The following is a 21,465-nucleotide window of genomic DNA, read 5'->3' on the forward strand; positions in this document are numbered from 1 at the left end:
ATGCTCTTTTTGCTTCAATCACAGCACTGAGTTTGTGTGAGTATGTCTCAATTATTGTTTTTCCTCCCTACAAAACAGGTGTACCTCTGTCAGGTTGCTTGGGGAGCAAGTATGAACAATTCTTTTTAAGTCCAGACTCAAATTCTCCATAGCATTGAGAATCAGGCCTTTGATTTGACCACTCCAGAACATCTGTCTTGCTTTCTTTTAACCATTTCTGTGTAGTTTCTGTGTAGAAAATAAATCTCCCATATTTTAGTCTTATGAAAAACTGGATCAAATTATCAGTCAGGATTTAGCAATATCTTTTTTTTATTGAGAAGACCTTTTGCAATTCTTTCATAGCCTGCTACTGAAAAGCATTCTTAGAGTATAATGCTGTCACCACCATGGTTCAAAGTGGAGATAGTATGTTTCTGATGACATGAAGTGTTTGGTGCTTACCAAACATTGCATGTACTAGTGTGACTAAATAGCTAAATTGCTTCCTTTTATTCATTTCCCAATTCACCTTTAGGATCAATAAAGTAGTTTTGAATTTCGTTTCAATTGAACTGAAATGTTTATGTTATCAGATCTTTTGTCTTTGTAGACCTGTCTAAAATATTAATTTCAGATAAATGAGGCTAAAATATAAATACACTACTATTAAAAGTAGTAATTGATGTTATACTAAAAGTGAATTAAAATGCTGTTACTTGTGTTAAATGCACCATAAAATCTAGTTAACTTAATACTTACTAATTTTTCATAGTTTTAAAAATGATTTAAGCCATGAACGGTTTTGTCTTTTATTTTGGGTAAAATACAGTTTATTTGCAGCAAGTTATTTTTAAACTTAAATCTTAAAAAAAGTGTTCTGTTTACAACCTAACTTGTTATGCTGTCAATGTTGTATTTTCTTCTATTTCGTTGGTTGATGTAAATCGAATATCCAATCATATGTTAGAGGGCGGGACCTAAGTCGGGCAAGCGAAAGGTCATTTGAGCCTGCTAGATTCGACTGCCATGCTAAATAAGCGGGAAATGGTCATAAAATACCTGTGGATGCAGAGTCTACAGTCTTGTTTTGGAGTGTTTAACCTTCGGATGTGTGAGTACTTGATGTAAATGATTTCTGTGCATAAATGAAATGCTAGAAGTGCATAACGCTAATCGCGAGTTAGCATTAGCATTTTTTACGCGAGCTATTGTAGACTTTGCAAAGTGTTTACTAACCTTAGCCAGACATATGAAGTTAAATGAAGACCTTTATCACACAGACCGAGAATAATTCTCTGGACACTTCTGCTGTGGGTTGAATGGACGAATTTTCCCAGTGAACTTCATGTGGCCAGTGATGTGAAGTGAATTGCAACTCAGCTGTGGAGTGGGACCTGCATGGTCACGGATAAGGCCTCATCCATCCCTGACATCTAAGCAAACTCCAAAGGATTTGTGAGTAAACTAAAACATGTGCATTTATTTTCTGCTTGGTTTCAAGTGACCTGACCATTTGTGTTTTTGGTCATGACAAACACAAGGTGCATGTCAGGCCTGCAACTGGTTTTTCTTTATTTCAGTAAAATACTATTATTTAAATGGTCGAGTTCTGAACTGAATTTAAAAGGGGAATTATCTTGTCGGAATGTGATATAATGTCTTTCTTTTTTTTATTTTGTATGAATAATTCCTTCATCTTTCCCCTTTGTTGAAACACATTGTAAATTGTATCTAATTTTTATTGTACGTCCTAATGTACTTTATTTACAAATGTTCTTTTTTTACATTAAACATTTTAGTTGTCTTAAGTGTAGTGTACATAAGGTTAAAAGCTGAAATTCATCATTCATCTCACTATGTTTATTTCTTAGAGGCACTGCCATAATTAAAAAATCACAAATGAATACAAAAGATCAAAACTGTTCTCCTGTTAACCAGTAATTGCTTAGTAGTGATGGTACTAACATTCACAGGTCCCCCCCCCCAGAGGACCTTCACTATAACAGGGGGTTAATATCTAGCTACTTGTACTGGGTGCTACATTTGTTGCTTGGAGTATTCCTTTTTTTCTTTTAACTTTTTTTGGACTATAGTTTAATCATAAAAAAACAAATTTTTATAGATGTTAAATCAACAGTTTCAAACTCTCACTAGAAAAAAATACACACTTTCTTTTCAGTTAAAACTTTTACTAATAATTCATTCATGCATGTTTTGGTACTATGCTGAACGTAGTCGAGGAGACAGCGGTAAACATACTGAGAACTCAATTATCCCCTTCTCTTTTGGGAAGACTCCAAAGCATTCCCAAATGTCCCAAAAGGTAACATTTCTCTAGGGATGCCTCAGTCTCACTAGTAGGTCTACTGTGTGCAAAACATCCCGTCCTGACGATGTACTTATCAAATGTTCGAACCACCACAAAACTGGAGGAGCAGCACCTCAGTTCTGTTTTATTTGGAAATTAGCAAGCTCTTCACCCTAATTTATTTCACAAAAATTGTTTCACAAATCAAGAGAAGTTGTTTTTCCCCCTTCCCCCACCTCAAAATAACTTAGTCATTCTTTTTCCACAGGTTTATGCTACACCCTGTGGGCTTGCATAATGCTTTGTAAAATTAATGTGACATTCTTAATGCTGAATATTTTCATTAATTTTGGTTTTGACAATTATTCTGCTTCCCAATGTGACACAGTGGGAAACCAAGAAGGTAAGATTTATTTGGCTATTAAACACATACCAATGCAATGACAATGAATTTATTTCCAGACATAATTAATTTAAACACAACAACAAACCCTGTTAGCATAATTATTGAACTTCATCAGCATGCTTCACATGATAAGATATTGTTTAATGAATGTAAACAAAACACTGCCATCACTGTGTATAACTTTCAACACAGTAATATTTATTACCACAATTAAATTTAGAAAGAGTGAAATATATTCAGACTGGATTGAGAGCGTTGGGCTGTTAATTTGACATCTATGTAAGCCTGTAAAACAAATCAACTCCATACTGAAAGTTTCGATACACTATCTGCAGTTCCTAATTTTTGAGGGGAAAAATAATAAAATATAGCTTTCGGATCCACTGTAGTGTGGAAAATCATTTCAGTTCATTTTAAAATAATTGATATTAACTTTCAGAGATAAACATTTGGATTTTCTTTCAGTGTCTCCCTCATTGGTAGCATTGCCTTTTGTACAAAATGCAATTGCAATGTTGAATGAGATTATCCTCTTTTGCTCAATAACTCTTTAAAGAGCTTAAGTTCTTTACCAAAGTATTCACTCCCTTTGAACTTTTTCTAATATTGTCACACTACAAGCACAATCTTGAATGTATGTATTTATGGATATGGTGTGATAGGTCCATTTGATGGACTTGGGAAATGATCATTATTGCCTAATGATACCTTGAGATAGACACCGATGCCTTCACCCACCCTGCACATACAATGGATTAATGACGTGAATTCACTACAGATAGTCATGGATAACTCTGAGGTGAAAGAAAACGAATAAAAAAACTGCAAACTTTGATACAAATAAATGATTGAAAAGAGCGGCATGCATTTGTGTTCAGCCATTTAGGCATACTACAAGGCAATGTAACTCAAATTCAGTCACAATGGATGGTAAACGTCAATCGACACAGATTTTCCAGAACTGTCATGAGTTCTCATGTGCATTTAGGTCTGCCCTCTTAATGGCCAATAATATGAATCCATTTTAAGTCCTTCCTTTGCTGTTAGGGTTGTTGTTTTAAGATTAACCTCAGTTCTAGTTTCAAGTCTTTGTAATTTTTGCAGTATGTCCCTGTATTAGTTTCATTTGTTTTCCCATCAGCTCTGACAATATTGCTTTGATATCATTCTGAAGTTACTATTTGAAATTAACATATACCGTATTTTCCACACTATAAGGCGCACCGAATTATAAGGCGCATAGAATAGACGCTTCAGTTCGGGTTGCCAATTTGCTCCGTACTCTTATTACACATCCACATCTGTAAAGAAGTGGTCCCCAAGTACTTTATGTAGTAGTCTGCCCCAGTCGTTGTGTCACTCACGGTGTTGGTGCTGCAATATTGTGCCCCACTGCTTTCTGGGTAACACAGACCAACCAACACGCTGCCGCCGCAGTCTTTGTCTCTCTTCCACCACCCCTCCGCCCCCCTGGCTTTAAATGTATTATCAAACTTTATTAACAAACCAGCGTTCTGACAACTATCCCAGCATGCACCGCGCACTTCTTCTACGGGGGAAAATGAAGTCGGCGGCTGCTTACCGTAGTTGCTAGACCTGTTGTGGCTCAATATTGGTCCATATATAAGGTGCACTGTCGGCTTTTGAGGAAATTGAAGGTTTTTAGGTGCGCCTTATAGTGCGGAAAATACGGTAATTAATTACTGCAAAAATKTATTCTTAGTAGGCCACATTAAGTCTGAGTACCAGAGTGTGAGAACCACGTCTTTACTACAGAATTGGTAGTGCTTGATGTAGAACACGCATCAGTCTCTGAGACACTGAAGATGTTCCAACAGTTATAAATAACAAAATGACCAAGCTAGACACTAACTAGGTCGATATGAGTAATTGTATCTCCTGTCAGCCAGGTTCCACTCTGCTAAAACCTTTGAGAAATTTGTCCATTCATGACCCACAAAGATTTCTCATATGTATATTATGCACAGAACTGCCTTGGCAAAAGAAAATTGTTTATCAATTCAGTATGCACCTACTGGCCAATTTATTACACATATTTATTCAATTGCTTGTAAGCACAAATGGCAAATCACCCAATTAGATAGCAGAAACTCCATGCATTTAAGAATGTAGATGAAGTAAAGATCACTTACTGAAATTCAAACGAAGCATCAGAAATTGCTGAACCACTAAGATAGTCAAGTTTATGAAGAATTGTTCAAGAGACTGTCAGTTTAGCTTATGTCGGCGGTCAAACAAAAACTTGCTACAGACGGTTTGTGGCATACCACCTTGGAATATGAAGCATGACATACCCTAACACAGATGTAGAAGACCACACAGGTTGCCATTCCAGTGAGGAACAGAACACTACAGTTCCCACGGGCTCTATAAAATTGGGCAACAGCGGATTGGGAAACATTACCTTGTCCAGTGAGGCTCAGTTTAAAGTGATACATTAATATGTAGGACCAGAATGTGGTTTAGACAACATGAAAGCATTGATATACGAGGGGGTACCCAAAAGTTTCCAGAATGACGCTGGTACTACGAAAACTGCATACGCAGTTTCAGTACGATTCTGCCGCTAGTTATTTGTTCAACCATGCCTTCTCAATCAGTGTGCCAAGCTGCGTTGATGTGGAAGGTTCGTCTACCCGCAGTGAATTTTCTTGTAAGAGCTGTTCTGTCCAGCCGTCGTTTTTCTTCATGGAAAAGTTCTATGAGCAGCGTGCGGCTGAAGCTTTGCTTCCTGCTCGGGGAAAAAGCATCGGAAACCGTTCAAATGTTGAAGACCGCTTACAAGGATGACGCTATGTGTCAAGCTCAAGTTTACTCGTGGTTCACCCGCTTTAAAAATGTTGAAATGTCAATTGATGATCAACCGCTTTTTTCCGGCTTCACAGCGCGGCTGTGAAGTTTTGCTTCCTGCTCAGAATCGTGTACTACGAAAACTGAGCGTGCAGCAGCGTCATTCTGTAAACTTTTGGGTACCCCCTCGTATCCACCCTTACATCAGCAGTTTAGACTGCTAGTGGACATGTTGTGGTGTGGGGGGAAATTCTCTTGACGTACTTTGACCCCTGTATCAGCAGAGTATTGTTTAAAGACCACAAGCAACTTGAGTGGTGTTACTGACCATATCTATCCTTTATCTGACTGCAGTGTAACCATTTTTGGATGCCTGGTAGAAACCAGGTCCTTGTTCTACGCTTTGCTTCAGAACGTTTGGAACTTCAGCTATTTTTCGCGATTCTGCTGGCATCTTTGACTCTGTTGCTCCTTCCATAATTGAAACAATGCAACAGGATTTAATCCTTCCTTCATAAATTAGATCAAAGTCCTAACTCCACAGTTTTAATTTAAATGTTCATTACCTATCATCCATCTCTCATCTGTAACTGATACACCTGTGCAGTGCTTTATTAAACATTTTCATTTTAATTAATGACTTGCTATTTTTCTACCCAAAAGCATGATTATGCAAGTGTGGTTTCAATCACTGTGTTCCCCCTTTGCTTCGCTGATACTTAATTTGTATGCAGCCACTTTCATTGCCTGCCCCTAGGAGAGCAGAGGTCCATATAATGGTTATTTCAAGAGCCTGGCTTTAGATGATTCAAAGGGATGCAACAAAACTCAGAGAAAATTCAGATCAGTACTACGCATTAATCAATGCTTTGGTATTTCATAAAAAAACCAACATTAAGTTCAAAGACAGGGACAATTTTTAGCCAAAGACACAATGAGGTGCAGTATTATCTCCACGTTTACATGTCGTTTTTATAGATCTTTCTTCAGTGATGTGCATAAAATGTGTTTAATTAAAGAAAGGGAATATGATAAAAAATAGAAATGTCACGCCTTGGTTTTCCTCTTTGTCATTAATATCCTAGGACAACAGCTATAAAGCGGAGCGCTAAGTGCTAAAACCCTGTATAGAATATGACATGAGTCTTTTTTTGGATCATCCTCAGAGATTCACCTCTCGGCTCTTAACTGAGATCTTATGCTTAATTATGCATGTAATGTGTTGTCGGAGGAATTTTCTCTAAAGTGTATGATCTGGTTTTTCTCTGTTTGATGATAAGATCCATTAATTCATCTGATGCACACTAATATTTTAACATTCTGTATGTGAAAGAGAACATGGCTGCTGGCTATATTGATCTGATGAATACAACCAACTGAGCTCAAGCACAGTTGCGTATTTTTTGAGAAGGGGGAAAAAGAGAAGGATATATATATTTTATGAGGAATATATGAAGTTAGGTTGAAAACAAATTAACAAAAAACTGTTTGATTTTGATTTTGAATGATGGACAATTATTCCTTCCAGGTTTTTGTGAATTACTGTGGACAGGCTCACCAAGTGATTGGTGATTGTCTCATGACCTCACTGAATTGCATGTTTCTTCTGATATTTGTGCCTCAGATCCAGGACTCAGAATGAATGTTTGTGCTATTCTATGACTGTATCATGGCTGCAGCTATTTTAACTGGCTAGTGTTGGATTAGTTTAGAACACACAAAGTTTAGGAACTAGGTATGTGGCTCTTGTCAGCAAATGCAGGAAATACATTTTTTGTAATAATTTTACATCCAAGGAACTTTGTTATACTTTTGGCACTTCAATACAAACAACTGTGTCCAGCCTGTAAGAGACTTTCATATGTCTCTTATGGATGGCCTGCTAGTAATCTACACAGCTCTCACACCAATCACAGTGCATATCCCATAATTCACAACTACTTGCAGCTAGAGAAAGAAGTGCACAAGCTGCTCTTGGGAGTCGGGCCTGCTGTGTTCCCAAGTTCACATTTCTCCGATAGACTGATCAAGCTACATAATGAGTTCACAAAGGATTTAGCTGACTTTGAAGCCCAATAAAATAATTTAGAGGTGTCATGTAATCTATTCACGTTTGATGTGGAGAGAGCTCCAGCACTTACCCAGATGGAGTTTGTAGGACTGCAGATTAAAACCCCTCACCGTAGGTCCCACACAGTTGTTGCCCTTCTTCCTTAGGATATTGGACCAATTCCACCTTCAAGATGCTCGAATGCTCCAAGTGTTTGGAAGTACAGACAGACGTACTCTGTGATGAAGATGATAAAGTCAGCGCACAGAACCTGTCTTACAGCTGCTCACCTGCAAAGTTTTCTAATGATTTCTGCAGCCCAGAGCTTGACACCCAACAAGAGAGGAACTTGTTGACAAATTACGCCAGGCATGCTTTCTACGTCAAGAATATTTGAGATGAACATCTTGAAAGTTTTTTATATGAGAGAGAGAGAGACAGCCCTGCTGACAGTTCAGTGCCTTACTAGCCAATGAGGATAAAATCAACAAGATATTCATGAATCACTTCGACATAGTGAAAATCAATATTTCATATATGCAGAATGGCATTTTACCATCCACAATGAAAATGTCAGCTATCTCAAACATTATTCTTCCTCAGACAAATGACTTTGCTTTTTTATTTATTTGTATTGGGTTTGCGGCTGTATCTACCCACAAAGGCATTCTTACTATCTAGCGAGAAGGCAAGTTCTTAGTAGGAGAATATCTATTTTAAGTTATCTGTGATTTAAATATGAATACGCAATTGTTGGCACAACATCAAAATAGCTTGCCATGCCCGTAAGCTGATCATACTTGGCAACTTCTTGTGATAACACAGCAAACTAGTAGTGGTTGGATATGCATGATACTGTCCAGGAAGCTTGATTCAATTTCAATTGTGCAGAGGGAAGGTGAACCAAATTAAATTGGTGAAGTAGTGAATATTTTGACATCCTCACCCAATCAAACAGTTTTAGCCAGGCCGACCTGGTGTGAAAGCATCCTTATTTAAAGTAATACAGTTTCCAAAAGAAATGTTGAAAATTGTTCTGATTAATTTGACCTTTCTTCTAGTCACAATCACGGAGAAACTGTATTTTTCTCACCATTTTGTAAATCGTAGGTGAGACTTCTTTGCAATCAGTTCCAATCAATAAACCCCTCATTTGAAGAAAGAAGGGATTTGTTATTAAATGAAGTGCAAATTATGTGTATTCATGACAAGTCAAAGGATCTAACAGCTTTAGAAGTCGTGCATGACGCTCAAAAACACAATCGTGGTGTACCTATGGCGCAGGATCAGCTTTAGTACTCCAAACACGTCATACTGGAGCACAACAAGGATGCTGAGGCTGAATGCTTAATTTGCGGCCAGTGGGATGCTTTATCCAGAGATATAAACAAGTGCAGGCCCTATTGCATGCGTTGTCACGTGGGGCGAGCATGGACTGAATTGTTAAACAGTGCGGGACCTCCTTGTTAACCCCCAGAGTGCAGATTCCAAGCATTCATTCAAGAGAAAGTCCCGACTTTGAAAATCCAGTTGTGCATAGCAATTGGAATTTTAACTCCAACCATCTAGCAGAGGTACGCATCAAAAGCGCTTCATTACATCCAACTCTTCAGAACCACAACAAGTCCTTCTGAATTCAAATAACAAACAACAAAAAAACTGGAGTTTTTGTCCTGCGAGCATCAGATAAAAAAAAAAAAAATCCTGCAAGTAGATTTTTTTATTGTGTTACATGGGGTTGAGGAGAAAGCATCAGCTGAATTCTTGGGGTGAAATGCTGTGCAATTCTTTCAAATTTCATCCTTTTCACAGAACTATTCTGAATTAAAACTGTATTAAAAGATAAATATAACAACTGTAAAAGTTGTTTTATCTTAAATGTCAAAATGAGCTTTTGCGTCCTGTAATTTATTTATTTATTTTTTTAGGATCCATGCATCAGATCCCATGCTGTTATGTGACGACTTGCATGAAAAATTCTTCACAATTGAATCAGTATACTTTTGAACTAACCAGTTGTTTTGAACGCATTTTTACTCGTTTTTCTTTTCCCCATTTTCAATGTTCAAACATCTTTCTAAATACTAAAACAAAATGTAAATCATTATCATATTAATTTATTTATCATTTATTCAGTTGCTGAATAAACCAAGTTATACAGGTGTAAACCTCATGGTTGTCCTATGAAGTTAGAACGTTGTCTAAAGAGAGGTCAAATAAACCTCGTCGGCACCCATGGACACACACATCAGGACATCCTGTGGCATGTTTCAATGACCTTCAAAACATAAGTTGCTTCAGCACCAATTCTCCCGTGGCCCTAAAAAGATTAAGCGGAAATGAAAAGAAAAGTGCTATGGATAATAAAAATTCTCACAATATGACTTATTTGGAGAGCTGTTGCAAGATGCAAAATCTGTCAAGTCATTATGTGAGATGCAGTGAGACTCCCACCAAAGAACACGGTGCTAAAATAGAATCAAATAGTGCTAGCTTAATGTGGAAGGAAGAAACCTCCTGCAGAACATGGCTGAGCCCGAGCATTTAGCAGTAAAATTCTAAGATTTACTAAATGCATCATTTTCTGCAATCAACTCCTTACTGACTGTTTCTCATCATTGCTCATGTTGAGTTAGGTGTGCTCATTGTCTGCCTGAGAATATTGCCAGTCATATTTGTGTGTAAGCGCCTTGTTTTGATGATACACGGGGTATCGGCTGTGATTTGTGACTTTTCAGGATATGATTCCTGGTTATTTTCCCTGCCACTGGTTGAATGAGGTGGTTTGCAATACAATCAAGCCTCACCCTTTAATTTTACCAATCAGCATGCCTTCAACAGGACAATGAGAAGCAATTCATCTGGAGCATGATTTAGTTAAAATCAAAACTTGCTCCTTCAAAGCAAACCATGGATATCGATGACTTGTATGACATCAACTAGTGTGATACAAACTGTACTTTTTACAATTGCACAGGAAATTAAACTTTGTTCTATTACTAAAATTTGGAAACTTTGACGACACTGCATAGTGTTTTAAAATGTAATTTCTATTTCCACAGGGTAGTGAAAGGTAGTAATTTAAATTTGCTCAAATTAAGGCTATTGAAAGGTAGTGAAATGTAACAACTAGAATTTGACTTGGTGGTATCTTGTCTGTATTTTTTCTTTTTCTTTTCAGAAACCCAAGTGTTTTATTATTTAGCACACCGTGTTCCAGTCGGGTCATTATTTGTGTTGTGCAGCGCACTCACTTCCGCCTATGAGTTGTTGACGAAAGCTAAGTGCTCGCAATTCAATTTTCAAGTTCGGTCTGGGAGGATTTTATTGATTCATGATAATGTCTGAGTTTTTGTTGTTTTTCGGGGGACCAATAGGCATCCTTAAATTGACTGGTGCGATGCCTGGAGTACGACAGCCTTTCTCCTCCCGGAACTGCTGCCTGGTGGTGGCGAAGAGCGCTGCAGGTGTATTAATATAGGTAAGTGGATAGATTGAATACTGCGGGCGGCTGTTCTGCAGCTGTTGCATGCTAATTAATGTAAGGGTAGCTTTACAGATGAACTGGAAAATAAATTTCATATCATCCCGGTCTCAACAAAAGTAATTGTTAGGGATGCTCAAATATGAAAAATTGGACTGATGTTGATATCCAATCACACTGCTGTTATGATAGATTTACCAATATTTAATTCTTTCAATTTTTTTTATCCGATTACTCGATTAACCGTAGAATAATCGATAGAATACTCAATTACTAAAATATTTGTTTACTGCAGCCCCACCACAAACTGTGAAACCTCTACTTCCAACTATGCTGGACCCATGATCTGTTTACACCAAAGGCTTCTCCTTCCATCTGGCTAATAAAACTGACATGAAATCTTAAAGGACCAGACAATGTCTTTACAAGTTTTTGGAAAGCTTGTGCTAAATGGAGCCTCAGTTTCCTTAACTGACAGGACACTGTGTGTTCATTTGCACTACAGCCCTTTTATTTCAAGGTTTGACATATTGTTAATTCAGAAATTGATGCAATGATAGCTTAGATAAGCCAGTATGGGTTTTCAATTATCTCAACTACTGTCTCTTTCTCCTCTAACCTCAATGAGGCATTTTCTTATTAATAGAAACTGCTCTCTGGATATTTTCTTATATTTAAACCATTATATGACTAAGAAAATCAACAGTTTCTGAAATACTCAAATCAGTTCTTCTGGCACCAACAACTATACAAAGATCAAAGTCACTTAGGACTCCTTTCATCAACCATTCTGATACTCAAATTGAATTTCAAATGCTATATTTATATGCTTACTAAAGTCAGTTCGTAATCAAAGGTCCTTTGTTGCATAAACTGTGGATCAAGTGTCCATGTGAGAATAAACTATTGCTGTTGAACAAAAAGCAACAAAACTTGTTTGTTGGCATCATATGTCATCACTGACAAAAACGCAATATTTTGCACATTATTTCAACTGGATGCTTCAATAGTAAGACTCAAGAAACAAAGTTAAATTGCCTGATATGTGAGAAGATGCAACTCTTGAGTGAACAAACTCTAATCCCAGTCTTTTGATAAGTGCTGCTGCTGTTGAGCACAAAAAGAAAAACATAGCTCTCAACAATTATCAGTTTCAAGATGTAAACCTTTTGCTTGTCGGTTATCTTAACTGCTTTAAACACTGTTTCAAAAACATGGCTTCTGGTATCTCAAAGTATTCTGTTGCCACCATAATGTATCATGCTGCTCTGATTAGTCTTATAAAGTGTTCTGAGTGCATTACCAAAAAACACATGCAACTAATAATTATCTTGAGCTCCACTTATGGAAGTCTTAGTCAGAAGCAGAGGCCTTTGTTAATCAGGAGACTGTTGATGCCACCGTGATGTGAAAATGCATGGGAATCTTGATAATTTGCAGGGAACGCGTTGCTTTTGTGGGTGCCCCGCTGCCCATAAAGAGCAAGGAATTCATTAAAGTCAACTTACATTTTCTTGATTGTTACTGTGAGGACACAATTACCATGCGAGAACTCTGAGGCTGCCTCAAAGCTAAACAATTATGGAGAGTTGTGCTTGTAATTTATGACTCTGCATCTTTTCACAATTAAACAATGGGAGCCCTGTGAATAAGAGTTCTATTGCGTAAAACTTGTGTTATTTTGTTGAGTGTCTATATGATCCAAAAGGGTCTTGCAGGTCTGCTGTATTGCAGTCTTATGACATCTGACAGGCATAAAAAAAAATCTGTTTACATTATCGCTTGATAACAGCATGCTGACATCTTCATTTCCTGTGTGACCCCATAAAATAACCTTGTCAAAGAAATATTACATCCCATACATAATGACATTTTGTTTGCTTCAGTCACGCAAGGTCATCAGTGTAAGGCTGTCAACACAGTCTGGCCTAAAGTCTTCGGTGCAACTTTAATGACATGAACAATCATTGATGGCGAGACGGTGTCCACTGATTTCTTGAGTTGTATCCGACGTGAGCAGAACAGAATATAGAAATATTTTATTTTCTCCCACTTTCACCTGGAGTCTGAGTATGCATCTCTTGTTGAGCTCGTGCACAAAAAGAAGAAAAAGAAATTTCACCTAACATTTAACATTTTCAGACTCTGTGAGCTTTCAGTCAGTGTGTATTAGATTTATCACTTTCTTGTTCCTACACCTTGTTGATGCCTCCAGAGTACGACTACATTGGTATGGGAGTGGAGGCTTAAGCTACGACTATGACATCCTTCTTGGTGCATTATCTTCACACTCAATCTCCTTGGGGTAGTTGGAGTGCACAGAGGAAGTGCTTCCACCAGTTAAGTCTTAACATGTAACTAGACATTGCTTTTAGGGGTCGGCTGTTAACAGGGTTGACAATGCTCTTTTCTAGCCTTCAGACTGAATATTCCCCATGTCTTCTGCTCTCCTTGATGGTTCCTTTTTTTTGGAAAGAGCTTTCAGGGTAAGCCATCATTGTTAATATATTCAGTGCATATAAGTTCACAAGGTATATTTCTTTAATATTTCGTCAAGAGCTTTTATGGTTCTCTGTGGTTGATTTATTGTTCAAAACCATAAATATCAGTAGTATTATTTGTTTCAGTCTTTTCTGTTGAGATGAAATACCTGTTTGTACATGAAAGTTTTCAAATTTTATATTTAAGCTTCTATAGCTATTATTCCTGGTGAGCTGGTAGGTTTGGTGGCAGTGGGGTAGGCAGGCCCACTTTGTTAAAGCTGTGGCTCCAAACTAAAAAGACACTCATGTTTGAATTAAATTAAATTAAATTATGATGCCAAATTATTATTTTTCATAAGAATTAATTTCATGTACTTTTATATTGGACTAGTTTTCATCTTATTTGTCTGATATTTTATTCATCAGGATAGACCTGTTGTCATTTGATTCTGCCTCTCTAAACTGTGGTAAAGGGTCCATTCTGGTTTTTTTGCATTTTTCCATCAACATCTTGAATCGTTTCTGATTGACCTACCACCTCTAAGCAGATGAAATTGAATAAGTTTAATAAGCTGAATATGCTGTCCATCATATTTCAGTGACCAACAAGGATCAGGGATGGGATCAAGGACTCTCCTGCATTGGTCTAGCTTAAACGATGTAAAAAATAATAACCCAGATTATATCTTGTAACTAATTGCATTCAAATATCAGCCAGGAAGTTGTAAGATAGGTAGGTGTTATACTGTCTGGATATACAAAACTTAAAAAAGTAAGGTTACTTTTTAAAGTTTTGTATATCCAGACTATAGCAGTTTTTTATATGGGCGACAAGGGCGTGAGCCCATAGACATTAATACGTAGACCCCTCATGGAGCGCTGAGTTGTATGTAAAAGCGTCCGCCATCTTCTATGTGGCAGCAGGGCGATCGGAACTCCTTAAGTCCTGTGCTGTGTTTCAACTGTTTTACGAAACAATCCGGATTCATTAGGATTACCTTCCCCAGGTAAGGATGAAAGATCAGAATTACTTGACTTTGCAGCCAGAAATTTGCTTCTCAACAACCAGAAAATATTTCCCATGTAGCTAAATTGGCCCAAAATAACCGCTGATTGTTAGCGTAGCAGCTAACGTTTTCATACTGTTTTCTAATGAGAGAGAGCTGATGAAAAACCGCTGTTAGAGGAGAAGTTAATTAAAAACCAGAGGATTTTGTGAGGAAAGATCAGTCAGGATCAGAGCTGGAACTGCTGTTCTTCAGTCTGTTTCCAGCTCAGCTTCACCATGTCGGTATTTAGCTATGAAGATGCTACGAGCCCAACATCCTGAAAATGTCTTTTTCTGAATGTGAAAGAAACATGTACGAAACATATATTGTATGTATTTTCTATTACACTTTTGGATAATTTCTCTTTTATCCTTGGCTTTAGCCTGTGAACCAGGACGTCTCAGAAGTCATTGAGTTCTCCCAGTGTGACCAGCAGACTGAAGCCCTGCCTGTGATCAGTGTTCCCAGTATAATAAATAAATGTTTTATTCTTTCACTTTTTGTGTATTTTTAAATATCTCAATCTGAAGTAGAGTATGTCCAAGAGTACGTGGTTTTCTTTTGTACCAAAAATTCTTTTTTTTTTTTTTTTAATCTTTGAAAAGCTGTCAACCATCTTCCCAATCTGAGAACGTCCTCTTTATTTCCTTTGTACATCTCAAGGTTGCACGTCCTCTTTTCTGCTCCTTCTCATATTATGTATTATCCAGGCACGTAGTGCCATTTCATAGCACAATCAAGTAACTGTTACATTCAGTTGTCATAAAAGTTCTGTATATGTCTAACATAGTTTAAAAGAGGGCCGGGGGGAACCCATACCTCTACTTCCTGGTTTGCGTTGAAGTTTTAATTGTTACCCAATCGCTAATGTTTGGCCGTGACATGTGTTATGGATCAGTTCGATGATATGAAACTCATCAGAAGTTGTCTGCTCTGTAAACAACCATCCTCCACTGCGAAGACGGAAGTACTGAGCTGAACAAGATGGCTGTTAATGTTAACCCATGGAGGCATGGCCACCATGGACCTAAAGGTCATGTCCTCCGGCATTGCTAAAAAGTGCAAGCAGACTACAACTCTAAAACAGCACAGAAAATATACATTGTTGTTCAAAACTTCTTGTGTTCACTGATTAACCTGGTACAAATTCTACTGGAGAAATCAAAGTAAATAGGAGTAAGCCCAGACTGTCTGAAATGAGATTTTAATCGAGCGGAATTGTATATATATATCATATATGTGTTAGGCACAGTTAGTGAGTTGTGTGTTTTGTGTGAAGTATGGAGACCACACCAAAACCAATGTATTTCTTCAAACATGCAAATTAAAATAATGTTAGAGGTTGAACGCAGACCTTTAGTTTTTATATTCTTCTGTTTTGAGATCTTGACCTACTTGGAAAACATTTAGCACCCCACTCCAAAAATATTCTGGCCTGAGGATGAATACAACTCACAGAAACTGAAGTTTTGAAGATACACAAAATAACAGCAACAACTTGCTTCATAATGATCTCAGTTTTAGACTGTATGCTGAATGTAAAAGTTAGGACTTTTGTAGTTTTGCGCTACATGAGGGCCTTATTTAAGGTACAGAACCTAAATAACTGAGGTACATGATGGAGTAGAGGACTAGATGGCTCACATGGGGTTGAATTGGCCTGATATGCCCCTATTGCCTCTTTTCTCCTGTTTTATTCCTTTTTCTCTCCGTTTTAAATGTATAACCGTAGGAGGAGCGAGACAGCTTCAGGATGTATTCCTGATTATCAACACTCTGCTGGGTTTCTCTCCAACCATCTAATCTGGTAATTTAGCACAGGAGGAATAATTTAAAGAAAAAAGTACTCTGTGCCTCCAGGTTGGAAAAACATACTACATCTCATCAATCAAACCAAAATTACATATTAACTCATTAAATGGCTTAAGGGTACTTTTAAGGCATTTTTGCATGTCAGAAAGAGTATGCACCAATTTGCAAATTAAATAAACCCAATGCTTCAAACTTAAGGTAACATAGTCAAAGGGGTTTGATCAAAATGTTTTGGTGTTTGACTTTAAACTAACTTAAAGTCAGTAGTTATTGCCAATCTCCGACTTGTGGACAGCTGTGATCTTGGATATAAGTGACATTCATAACCTATGACAAAATTGGCTATTAAAGACTCACCTGTCAATATTATCTGCAAACTTTCTTGTTTAACAGCTTTTAGTGTTATGTTGTTTCAACTTTAATAAATAGCAAAATGTACCAAAAACCACAACTCAAATTTTTTTTTCAGCCATATCAATAATTGCATTGTTCTCAGCAAATTTCACAATTCTCTCAAGATCTAAATATATCTCAGCTGGGGTAAAATCCCTGTGTTTCAAGATCCTAACAACTCCTCTAGCTCAGAAATACACCTGAGTTCAGACTCAAAGAATCTCATTTCTCTTTTATGCTTTGTACTAATGTTATTCAGTGATAGAGTAGCTTCTGAATTGTTAACGCAACCATCAAAAAATTATCACTAGCAATAAACCAGCACACTTTAACAGCAAAGCTGAACATATTCTGCAAGTGCATTTGATTTCTATGAACCTATTTTTTTGTCTACATATTTCACATCACTGCATTCACAAAAAAAAAAAAAAACTGTGAATATGCAAAATTAATGAGGTCCAGGGCTTTGCCAAGGAGACTAAAGTTAGAAAAGTCTCTGACAGTTCAATATGTAGAGTAATTTTCTATTTTAGTAGAGAAACTACTATTAAAGAACTGGGGAAGTTTCACATGAAAGCAGATGCAAATCTCCTCCATGGAGTGTGTGCAGCAGTAGTTGAAGACTTGTCTCCTGCACCCAGGAGGGGTGCGCAAGGAGCAGATCTGAGTGGAAGACTGTGGGTAATAAGACAATTAAGGGGCAACTCACGTGATCTGCAGCTGCACCAATTCATGAAAACTTTGTCAAATCACGCTCCCTGCATGTTAATGTTTTGATATGCATTAGGCTCAGACTATGCAAACATTCGTTTATTTGTTCCAAAATGTGATTTTCTAAATAACTCAATTATTCTACATGGTACAGCCATAAATGTAATCTTTCCAAAGGTATCCTTGCTTAGATGGATTTTTTTATTTTATTTTTTTGGCTTATAAATACTACATTCAACATCAATTTCTATCTCAATTAAGGACTTTAGTTACATTCACACTTGTTTTGCTCAATTGCAGCTCTCTCAATTTTTAAAAGCATTAATATAGGGTTTTTTCCGTATTAGTCATATTTTAAAACGATCAATATCTAAGCGTAATTACATCTATAAAGATGTGAGAGCTAGAATTCAGCAACAAAGAACATAAAATAAAAGGAACAAAAACTTTGCCATGAAAATTATATTATAAACAAGCAGGGTATTTTTTTTGTTTTTTTACCAAGAACTAAGATCGAATGGCTGCATTTCATTGAAAAGCATTATGTGTTGTGCACTTTCTAAGAGGTGAAAGGGCATGGTCCTCTTTTCATACATGCAAATTGCTCTCAGTGAAATTGAAAGCACTTTTGATGAAATGAGGGAAAGCGTGCTGGATGCTACAGATGCTAAATTATTTATTTTTTTCACACTTTAATTCTTTCATTTCTGAAGGTCTTGCATATTTATGTAAAATTAAAATTATTTATTTAGCAGTTGGATCTAACAATCCTCCGTCACATGGTCTAAATCATACATCTACTCTGATTGAAGTATTTTTGAGTTCTTGTGGATGTTTGATAACCTGCATCCCGTGCTGTACACTTTGATGCACACAGTTGGTATGTAGCTGATTTATTCTTGAAATTTGGTTAATAAATTTGTGAGAACATCATTAACAACAAAAATTAGTTCAGGTTTAACCGAAGTCGAGGCATAAATCTTGCTCCATTCTTTCCACTGTTTCACATACAGTTGGTTTCTTGCTCAAAACTTTGTTAGATCATCACTATGTATGTTCACAGGCATGTTTGTACTTGTATGCACGAAGCAGCTATTGACCAACATGTAACCCTAGACACAGTTAACAGATTTACCGTTCTTGAGCATGGACGTTTAGAGTTGCAAAGTCTCTGCCATGCCCAAAATGTCTGTAAATGCTCAGCAGAGACTGGAAAGACTGTGCACACCAACAATGTGTGTGGAAAAAAAACAAAGCTTCCATTCACGAGGTGACACTAAAAACAAAAGAAAGACGACTGCAAACAAAAGCTGAAAAAGCACCATGAATGTTTTGGAAAAAAATGATCTCTTCAGAACTGCAAGGACTCACAAATTACATTAGAATACTGATGAGACTTTACTCAAAATAACTTTCTTTTTAATGGAAAACTGTCAAAACCAGTGTCTCCTTGATGTCCCAATTAAACCATAAAATAGGCTTTCATTTAGTAGATAAACTAACTTAAAATGGTAAATTGCTAAGACAGAATCTCACAGCTTTATGGAAAATGAAAAAATATGAAAACTTACAAAAAAATATATTTCTAACTAGATAAGCCAGACAAATGCTCAATTTTGTCATCACGTCTTCCCTGTAATACCTGTTGACAGTCAGTGAGGGGAGTAGGGATTATTACAAAGTTATGTAAATGAACAGCCTTTAACACCTGATCAGGGTTGGGGAACATTCTTTTGAAACTTTGATGGCTATTTTCTCCCTGATCTTATTTGCAGAGTGCCAACATTCAAATGATCATATTCTTTTCAATTTTTTGTGGGGTTTTTATGTGTTTGAAAGCATTAAAAAGCTTAGTATGCGCATTTGAATCTGTAAATAACTCAACATGCCGAGGGGGAAACTTGTTCCTTTTTTTTGCCATTGCAAGTCACAAAGGCCTACCACATTTTTTCAAAATTTAAATTTTAAATGATTTTAAAATGCCCTCTGCTTTCATTTTACTGTTCTGCACTACTGCATATCAAACAAGAATCCCCATTTTAAAACACTGAAGGCTGTGGTTGTAAACTAACAAAACGTGGAACAGTTGAAATAGCATTAATACTTTTTTCATGGCACTGTATGCATAGACATCAATGAAAGATAATACCCATCTAATGACCTAACTTCACAGTGTTGCTATCTTGCAAGCAGGAGAAAAAAATGACTGCAAAGATGCCATCAGATTTACAAAGTAGTTTATTTCCTCAAGCTGTGAGACTAATTAATTCATCTTTTACACTCTAACGCAAGATCTTAGCTTTTGAATCATGATAATTTATTCACTTGTGAATAAATTTTAAATTTTTGTCAGTTGTGCAATGGGAATAGATATGCAATTTTCTTATTTCTCTAAAGTCATCATTTCATCACAAAATGTTCCTCTCATTTAGGGCAAGTATCAAAGACCTAAAGGGAAATTTACCATTCTCTAGAGTGCTGGGGTTCCAATTTATTCAGCAATAACCAGATTGAGAAGGATAAACATTGGATATGTTCACTACTTACAGAACTTTAAAATTTTTCTAATTAACACCCAACAGCACTAATGTATTTTGAAAATAACGCATTTTCCCTTCAGATTCACTATAAAACATAGCTCTGAGTTCTACTACTGTTTTTCTCCAATTTGATGTCACCAAACACTTAAGTTATCGATGATCAGTGTCTTTCTGAGTTTTATTCCAACCACATTTCTTCCTCAAAGAAGAAGGTTACCAACTGTCCTTCCAATTTCTAATAGATGGTTCTCAAAACATATATTATGTTAGTCTGTTTAAGATGGGTCAAATCATTGGCATCAAGCAGAGAAAACAAATAAGTATATTGCAGAAACTTCTAACATTTATGCAAATGTTAGAAGTTTGCAGAAATGTGATGTGTCTTTCCACATGGCTTTTGAAGAAATGAGACTCATTGTGTCAGTTGAATAACTTATTGCCAGCTGGAAGACGGTTGTCTAAGCAGTAACTATACAATAGGAGATTCATATCCATTTGCTCAGTTAAAGCTGCAGTATGTCTTTTTTTTTTTTTAAATATTTGTTAAAACTGTCTGTCATGACAGTATTGAATGAGACAGATTATATGTGGAAAAAATGGATCTCCTCTTTTCCCAGTGATGGTGCTAATTTGAAACAATCGATCAGAGCCAGGAGGAAGGATTTGTGCTGTCAATCATGCTTGTATGTACGCTGCTCACAACCCTCTCGTCTCCCTCTTTGCCCTCTGCTACACTACAGCTTCTTCTCGATCGCAGAGTCTGTCAGGAATGCTCAAGCTAGTTAGCATGGCCAATAATGACGGTGGATAAACTTTTTCGGAAGCTGCAAGTTGTTTCTCCGCCATTAGCACATTGAGTGGTTCATACATGAGTGATTGACAGCGGTACACCTGGAAGGGGTGGAGGATTCTGATGTTTTCACAGAGTATCTGTCTCTTATTATACTTTCATGACAGTGACTTTTAGTAAATGTGTAATAAAAAAACATACTTTTTTTATCAAAGTTACATACTGCAGCTTTAAATTCAGGTGGCAACGTTTCTCTTGGCTAGAGAGTGTATAATGAAGGGTACACTCCATTGCCACGAGCATAGTTAAGTAAAATATTTGCATGAAAAAAAAAGTCTATATAAAACAAGCAAATCTCCTTAAGCTTAGAATGTTAAAGAAATTTCTTACTGAGGTTTATTTAGAGCAGGTGCACCAACACCTTTGCAAGCAATTCTAACAGCCATATTTTTCTTTTCATTCTCCATGTGTTTGCTAGGCTTCTTTTGTTTTAAATGTAATTGCTGCTGGCAAACACTTTGCACAGACACATAATGGGTTACTTTTCCATCAGAGCTTTTGGCCTCTGTTGTCAGATAAGCTGTGATAATTTGCTCAGCTGCTCTATCTTAAGCACCGTCAAAGCTTTCTACTCTACAAACATTGT

The 21,465-nt window shown here is 36.8% G+C and overlaps 1 long non-coding RNA gene across 2 annotated transcripts in view; it reads left to right on the forward strand.

Annotated features, from left to right (window-relative positions):
- The first annotated feature begins 972 nt into the window (after positions 1-972).
- LOC103468687 (uncharacterized) overlaps positions 973-21,465 on the forward strand; it is a 72,173-nt gene continuing 51,680 nt past the window's right edge. For both annotated transcript variants that reach the window (XR_534240.1, XR_534241.1), the window contains exons 1-2: positions 973-1,093; positions 1,263-1,437. This is a non-coding gene — a long non-coding RNA (uncharacterized LOC103468687). The remainder of the gene's footprint in view (positions 1,094-1,262; positions 1,438-21,465) is intronic.

The sequence above is a fragment of the Poecilia reticulata genome, linkage group LG8, assembly GCF_000633615.1.
Source record: "Poecilia reticulata strain Guanapo linkage group LG8, Guppy_female_1.0+MT, whole genome shotgun sequence".
NCBI lineage: Eukaryota > Metazoa > Chordata > Actinopteri > Cyprinodontiformes > Poeciliidae > Poecilia > Poecilia reticulata.